Source organism: Triticum aestivum, chromosome 6B, assembly GCF_018294505.1.
Source record: "Triticum aestivum cultivar Chinese Spring chromosome 6B, IWGSC CS RefSeq v2.1, whole genome shotgun sequence".
Taxonomy (NCBI): domain Eukaryota; kingdom Viridiplantae; phylum Streptophyta; class Magnoliopsida; order Poales; family Poaceae; genus Triticum; species Triticum aestivum.
The window spans coordinates 670,445,660-670,454,006 of NC_057810.1; positions in this window are offsets into that span (position 1 = coordinate 670,445,660).

Below are 8,347 nucleotides of genomic sequence, written 5' to 3' on the forward strand. Positions count from 1 at the left end.
CCATGTATGTACATGCTAGGCTCATCAAGTTTAACCCAAGTATTCTGCATGTGCAAAACCATCTTACACCCGTTGTACATGAACATAAAGCCTATGACACCCAATCATCATGAGGTGCTTCGAAACGACGAACTTTGGTAACAGTGCATACTCGGGGAGAACACTTTTATCTTGAAATTTAGTGAAGAGAACATCTTATAATGCTATCTCCGTTCTAAGCAAAATAAGATGCATAAAGGATAAACATCACATGCAATCAAAATATATGACACGATATGGCCACCATCATCTTGTGCTTTTGATCTTTATATCCAAAGCATCGTCATGATCTCCATCGTCATCGGCTCCACGCCTTATTCTCCATCGTTGCGTCGGGGTCGTCTCACCAATTATTGCTTCTACAACTATTGCTAACGCACAGCGATAAAGTAAAGCAATTACATGGCGTTTGCACTTCATACAATAAAGAGACAACCCTAAGGCTCCTTCCATTGTCAATATTACAAAACATGATCATCTCATACATCAACATATATCACATCATATCTTGATCATATCACATCACAACATGCCCTGCAAAAACAAGTTAGACGTCTTCTACTTTGTTGTTGCAAGTTTTACGTGGCTGCTACGGGTTTCTAGCAAGAACCGTTCTTACCTACGCAAAAAACCACAACAGTGATTCATCAATTGCTATTTTAAACTTCTTCAAGGACCGGCCTTAGTCAAATTCGATTCAACTAAAGTAGGAGAAACAGACACCCACCAGCCACCTTTATGCAAAACAAGTTGCATGTCTGTCGGTGGAACCGGTCTCATGTACGTGGACATGTAAGGTTGGTCCGGTCCGCTTCATCCCACATATCACCGAATCAAAATAAAATGTTGGTGGTAAGCAGTATGACTATCACCACCCACAACTCTTCATGTTCTACTCGTGCATATCATCTGCGCATAGACTTGGCTCTGATGCCACTGATGGGGAACGTTGCATTGAAAACAAAAACAATTCTATGCACACGCAAGATCTATCCATGGAGATGTATAGCAACAAGAGGGGAGAGCATCTTCATACCCTTGAAGATCGCTAAGCGGAAGCGTTTATCAACGCGGTTGATGTAGTCGTAGACCTTCACGATCCTGCCCAATCAAGTACCGAATGTACGGCACCTTCGTGTTCAACACACATTTAGCTCGATGACGTCATCGCCTTCTCGATCCAGCAAGAGAGGCGAAGTAGTAGATTAGTTCTGGCAGCACGACGGCGTGGTGATGGTGGTGGTGAAGAACAATCTCCGCAGGGCTTCGCCAAGCACTACGGAAACTATGGCGAAGGATAAACTAGAGGGTCGGGGTTGTCGGCAGGGCTTGGCGAATCTTGATGTGTCTTGGGGTTCTAGCCCTGCCCCTCTATTTATATATTGAGCCCCGGGGTCGAAACTTGAAGTAGTAGCCTCCTCAAAGTCGGTTTTGCCCGAAAGGCAAGAGTCCTTCTCGGATTCCAGGGTTCCCGACGTCTGGGCCCAGACGCCAGGATCCCTGGCGTCTTGCCCCTAGCCTCCGCAAAACTTCCTTTTGCACTTTCCAAAAGCCTCATGGCTTTCCCCTTTGTCCCAAATAAAGAGTTCTCGTACCCAAACATTTCGCAAAACATCTGAAACCCCCTACCAGTGAATTCCGGAACCCTTCTGAAGACCAAACACTATTATCCCATATATCAATCTTTACCTCCGGACCATTCCGGAGCCGCTCGTTATGTTCGTGATCTCATCCGGGACTCTGAACAACATTCGGTCACCAACATATATAACTAATATAATAATATATCATCAATGAATGTTAAGCGTGCGGACCCTACGGGTTCGAGAACTATGTAGACATGACCGAGACGCTTCTCCGGTTAATAACCAATAATGGGACCTGGATGCCCATATTGGTTCCTACATATTCTAAGAAGATCTTTATCGGTCGAACCTTTATGACAATATACGCAATTCCCTTTGTCCATCGGTATGTTACTTGCCCAAGATTCGATCGTCGGTATCGTCATATTGCTACGTGTTGAGCTTGCGTTGGTTTTTCTTGAAGAAGAAAGGGTGATGCAGCACAGTAGCGTAAGTATTTTCCTCAGTTTTTGAGAATCAACGTGATGAGGACATGACTACCTTGGATACGACCAAAAATATTGCATACATGCATATTTGTCAGGTGATTTCTAGTGCAAACTATTCAATAATCTATTTATGTTATCCAGAACAAAAATACTTCACTCACTTTTGTGTTTTGTCTAATTGCAGGTGTGTGAGACATTTGTACAATCCACATATGAAGATAAGGCAAAAGGAGAAGTTTGGGGTCTGTTCAAAAAGTCCTATCACGACACTTTTGGGCCAAGAGAAGATAGAGTCCAAGTCTCGCACCTTCTGGATTCAGATTCGGACTACACAGACATACCTGACTCAAAACGCCAACGGCTTTTTCACACGGACTCTGAATTGGGTGATTCTTTTTTGGTTGGAAACTAGATTTCATGCTCTTTCCAACCCAATTGGATTCACCTTCAAATTCGTCTGGAGCATTGAGATATCGATGAAACAATCGGACACTGCATCAGAATCCGAGTCATACTACAAGTCCAAAGGTGTTGCATCACCTCCACTTGGGCCCATGAGCCTTGTACGACCTAGGGTTAGTTTTAGGCTGCCTTGGGACGTCCTCCCACCTCCTTGGACGCCACCCCTTCCTCCTATATAAGTAGATCCATCTAGTACTTTTTTCCTTAGGATTTGTTTAGTTAAAAGTTAGCCATTGCAACTTCGTGTACTTCGTTTGTGTCCAACGACCAGACCAAGACCGCTTACGGATCCCCACCTTTATCAATACTTCATATATACTCGCAATATTCAGATTGCTTTTATCATATTCTTGCTTGTTCTTCGATTGCTTGCAGGAATAGACCTTCGTGGTCAGGTTGATTGTGCTCCGGCATGGTCAATAACCTCTCGGAGTTGGTTTAGCGACTGCTAAGGCGCAACGTCATGCACGTTTGTAGTCGGATCGTCAAAGTCATCTTCACCAAATCGATAGTTATCATCTCATCGAAAGATCGGGACACCTCGCCTCTATCACAAGGTATCAATCCAGTAGGAGGCTCCTCACAAGTCCCACGCACCTACACAAACAAACAAAGAACTCGCAACTAACGCAATAAAGGGGTTGTCAATCCCTTCACGGCCACCTGCAAAAGTGAGATCTGATAGAGATAGTATGATACGATAAATATATTTTTGGTATTTTATAATATAGATTGGAAAAGTAAAGATGCAAATAAAAGTAGATTGAAAGCTTATATGATAAAGGATAGACCTGGGGGCCATATGTTTCACTAGTGGCTTCTCTCGAGATAGCATAAGTATTACGGTGGGTGAACAAATTATTGTCGAGCAATTGATAGAAAAGCGAATAATTATGAGATTATCTAGGCATGATCATGTATATAGGCATCACGTCCGTGACAAGTAGACCGACTCCTGCCTGCATCTACTACTATTACTCCACACATCGACCGCTATCCAGCATGCATCTAGAGTATTAAGTTCATAAGAACAGAGTAACGCATTAAGAAAGATGACATGATGTAGAGGGATAAACTCATGCAATATGATATAAACCCCATCCTTTTATACTTGATGGCAACAATACAATACGTGCCTTGCTGCCCCTGCTGTCACTGGAAAAGGACACCGCAAGATTGAACCCAAAGCTAAGCACTTCTCCCATTGCAGGAAAGATCAATCTAGTAGGCCAAACCAAACCGATAATTCGAAGAGACTTGCAAAGATAACTTAATCATACATAAAAGAATTTAGAGGAGATTCAAATATTCATCATAGATAAACTTGATCATAAACCCACAATTCATCGGATCTCGACAAACACACCACAAAAAGAGTTATACATCGAATAGATCTCCAAGAAGAGGAAGGAGAACTTTGTATTGAGATTCGAAGAGAGAGAAGAAGCCATCTAGCTAATAACCATGGACCCAAAGGTCTGAGGTAAACTACTCACAACTCATCGGAGAGGCCTTGGTGTTGATGTAGAGGCCCTCCGTGGTGGATTCCCCCTCCGGCGGAGCACCGGCGACGGCTCCAAGATGGAATCTCGCGGATACAGAAGGTTACGGTGGTGGAAATAGCTTTTCATGGTCGCCCCTGATGGTTTTGGGGTACGTGGGTATATATAGGGGGGAGGGCCCAGTAGAGGGGGGGGGGGGGCTCCACCCTTGTGGCCGCCTCGGGAGCTTCTTGACTTGCACCATGTTCGTTCCAAAAATCACGCTCCCGAAGGTTTCATTCCGTTTGGACTCCGTTTGATATTCCTTTTCTTCAAAACACTGAAATAGGCAAAAAAACAGCAATACGGGCTGGGCCTTCGGTTAGTAGGTTAGTCCCAAAAATGATATAAAAGTGTAAAGTAAAGCCCATAAACATCCAAAACAGGTAATATAATAACATGGAACAATCAAAAATTATAGATACATTGGAGACTTATCAAGCATCCCCAAGCTTAATTCCTGCTCGTCCTCGAGTAGGTAAATGATAAAAACAGAATTTTTGATGTGGAATGCTACCTAGCATAATTCTCAATGTATTTTTCTTTATTGTGGCATGAATGTTCAGATCCAAATGATTCAAAATAAAAGTTCATATTGACATAAGAAATAGTAATACTTCAAGCATACTAATCAAAGCAATCATGTCTTCTCAAAATAACATGGCTAAAGAAAGTTATCCCTACAAAATCATATAGTCTGGCTATTGCTCTATCTTCATCATACAAAGGATTTAATCATGCACAACCCCGATGACAAGCCAGACAATTGTTTCATACTTTAGTAATCTCAAACTTTTTCAATTTTCATGCAATACATGAGCGTGAGCCATGGACATAGCACCATATTTGGAATAGAATGGTGGTTGTGGAGAAGACAAAAAGGAGAAGATAGTCTCACATCAACTAGGCGTATCAACGGGCTATGGAGATGCCCATTAATAGATATCAATGTGAGTGAGTAGGGATTGCCATGCAACGGATGCACTAGAGCTATAAATGTATGAAAGCTCAACAAAAGCTAAGTGGGTGTGCATCCAACTTGCTTGCTCACGAAGACCCAGGGCATTTTGAGGAAGCCCATCATTGGAATATACAAGCCAAGTTCTATAATGAAAATTTTCCACTAGTATATGAAAGTGATAACATAAGAGACTCTAAATCATGAAGACCATGGTGCTATTTTGAAGCACAAGTGTGGAAAAGAGATAGTAGCATTGTCCCTTCTCTCTTTTTCTCTCATTATTATTTTTCTTTTTCTCTTTTTTTCCTCCTTTTTTCTTTTTGGTGGGCTTCTTTGGCCTCTTTTTTTTCATGGGCTTTTTTGGCCTCTTTTATTTTTATAAAGTCTAAAGTCTCATCCTGACTTGTGGGGGGATCATAGTCTTCATCATCCTTTCCTCACTAGGACAATGCTCTAATAATGAAGATCATCACACTTTTATTTATTTACAACTCAAGATTACAACTCGATACTTAGAACAAGATATGACTCAATATAAATGCCTCCGGCGGTGTACCAGGATATGCAATGAATCAATAGTGACATGTAGGAAAATTTGGCTTTGCCACAAATAAGATGTCAACTACATGATCATGCAAAGAGCAATATGACAATGATGATGCGTGTCATAATAAACGGAACGGTGGAAAGTTGCATGGCAATATATCTCAGAATGGCTATGGAAATGCCATAATAGGTAGGTATGGTGGCTGTTTTGAGGAAGCAGTATGGTGGGTGTATGCTACCTGCGAAAGTTGCGCGACACAAGAGAGGCTAGCAATGGTGGAAGGGTGAGAGTGCGTATAATCCATGGACTCAACATTAGTCATAAAGAACTCATATACTTATTGCAAAAATCTATAAGTCATCAAAAACAAAGTACTATGCGCATGCTCCTAGGGGGATAGATTGGTAGCAAAAGACCATCGCTCGTCCCCGACCGCCACTCATAAGGAAGACAATCAATAAATAAAAGTGTGCTCCAACTTCATCACAAAGTGGTTCACCATACGTGCATGCTACGGGAATCACAAACTTCAACACAAGTATTCTTTAAATTCACAATTACTCAACTAGCATGACTCTAATATCACCACCTCTATATCTCAAAACAATTATCAAGTATCAAATTGATCATAGCATCCAATTCACTTTTTATGATAGTTTTTATTATACCCAACTTGGATGCCCATCATTCTAGGACCAATTTTATAACCATAGCAAATACCATGTTGTTTTAAGAGACTATCAAAATAATATAAGTGAAGCATGAGATATCAACAATTTCTTCAAAATTAAGCCACCGCCGTGCTCTAAAAGATATAAGTGAAGCACTAGAGCAAAAATTATCTAGCTCAAAAGATATAAGTGAAGCACATAGAGTATTCTAATAAATTCCAATCAAGTGGGCTTCTCCCAAAAGGTGTGTACAGCAAGGATGATTGTGGTAAACTAAAAAGCAAAGACTGATATCATACAAGACGCTCCAAGCAAAACACATATCATGTGGCGAATAAAAATATAGATCCAAGTAAAGTTATCAATGAACGAAGACGAAAGAGGGGATGCCCCAAGCTTAGGCTTTTGGCTATTCTTGAATATCCTGGGGTGCCATGGGAATCCCCAAGCTTAGGCTCTTGCCGCTCCTTATTCCATAGTCCATCAAATCTTTACCCAAAACTTAAAAACTTCACAAACAAAACTCAACAGGAAATCTCATAAGCTCCATTAGTGAAAGAAAGAAAAACCACCACATAAGGTACTATAATGAACTCATTCTTTATTTATATTGGTGTTAAACCTACTGTATTCCAAGTTCTCTATGGTTCATACCCTTACATACTAGCCATAGATGCATCAAAATAAGCAAACACCACATGAAAGGCAGAATCTGTCAAAAACAGAACAATCTTAAGCAATCTGTAACTTTCGAATACTTCTGGAACTCCAAAAATCCTACCAAAATAGGACGTCTTAGGAAATTTGTGTATGGATCTACAGCAAAAAGGATCAACACAAAAGCACGTTTCTGTGATTTATTGAATTGTTTCTTGTGAGCGCCAAGTTTCTGTTTTTCAGGATAATCAAATTAACTATCACCATAGGTTATCCTATATGTTCTACTTGGCACAAACACTAAATAAAACATGAAAACACATCTAAACAGAAAGTAGATGCAAAATTTATTACTAAACAGGAACAAAAACAAAGAAACACAAATAAAATTGGGTTGCCTCCCAACTAGTGCTATCATTTAACGCCCCTAGCTAGGCATAAAAGCGATGATAGATCTAAGTAGTGCCATCTTTGACACTTGATTCATAAGTAGCTCGCATGATAGATTCATAAGGTAATTTAATTTTCTTTCTTGGAGAGTGCTCCATGCCTTTTCTTAATGGAAATTGGAATCTAATATTCCCTTCCTTCATATCAATAATCGCGCCAATCGTTCTAAGGAAAGGTCTACCAAGAATAATAGGACAAGAAAGATTACAATCTATATCAAGAACGATAAAATCTACGGGCACGAAATTTCTATCTGCAAAAATGAGAACATCATTGATTCTTCCCATTGGATTTTTTATGGTGGAATCCGCAAGTTGCAAATTTAAAGAGCAATCATAAAGATCATGGAAACTTAGAATATCACATAAAGTTTTCGGAATCATGGAAACACTAGCACCCAAATCACATAAAGCATAACACTCATGATATTTAATTTTAATCTTTATAGTAGGTTCCCATTCATCATTAAGTTTTCTAGGTATAGAAACTTCCAAATTAAGTTTTTCATCAAAAGATTGCATCAAGGCATCAACAATATGTTTGGTAAAGGCTTTATTTTGACTATAAGCATGAGGAGAATTCAACACGGATTGCAACAAGGAAATACAACTTTCTAAAAAACAATTATCATAATTAAATTCCTTAAAATCTAAGATAGTGGGTTCAATGCTATTTAAAGTCTTGACCTCTCTAATCCCACTTTTACCAAATTTAGCATCAAGATCTAAAAACTCCGAATTATTGGGATGCCTTTTAACTAAAGTTGACTCATCTCCAGTCACATAATTATTAAGATTCATATTGCAAAACAAAGATCAAATAGGGCACACATTAATAACTTTAATATCTTCATCATTATTTTCATGGAAACTAGAAGAACACGCTTTAACAAAGCAATCTTTCTTAGCACGCAATCTAGCGGTTCTTTCTTTGCAGTCGTCAATG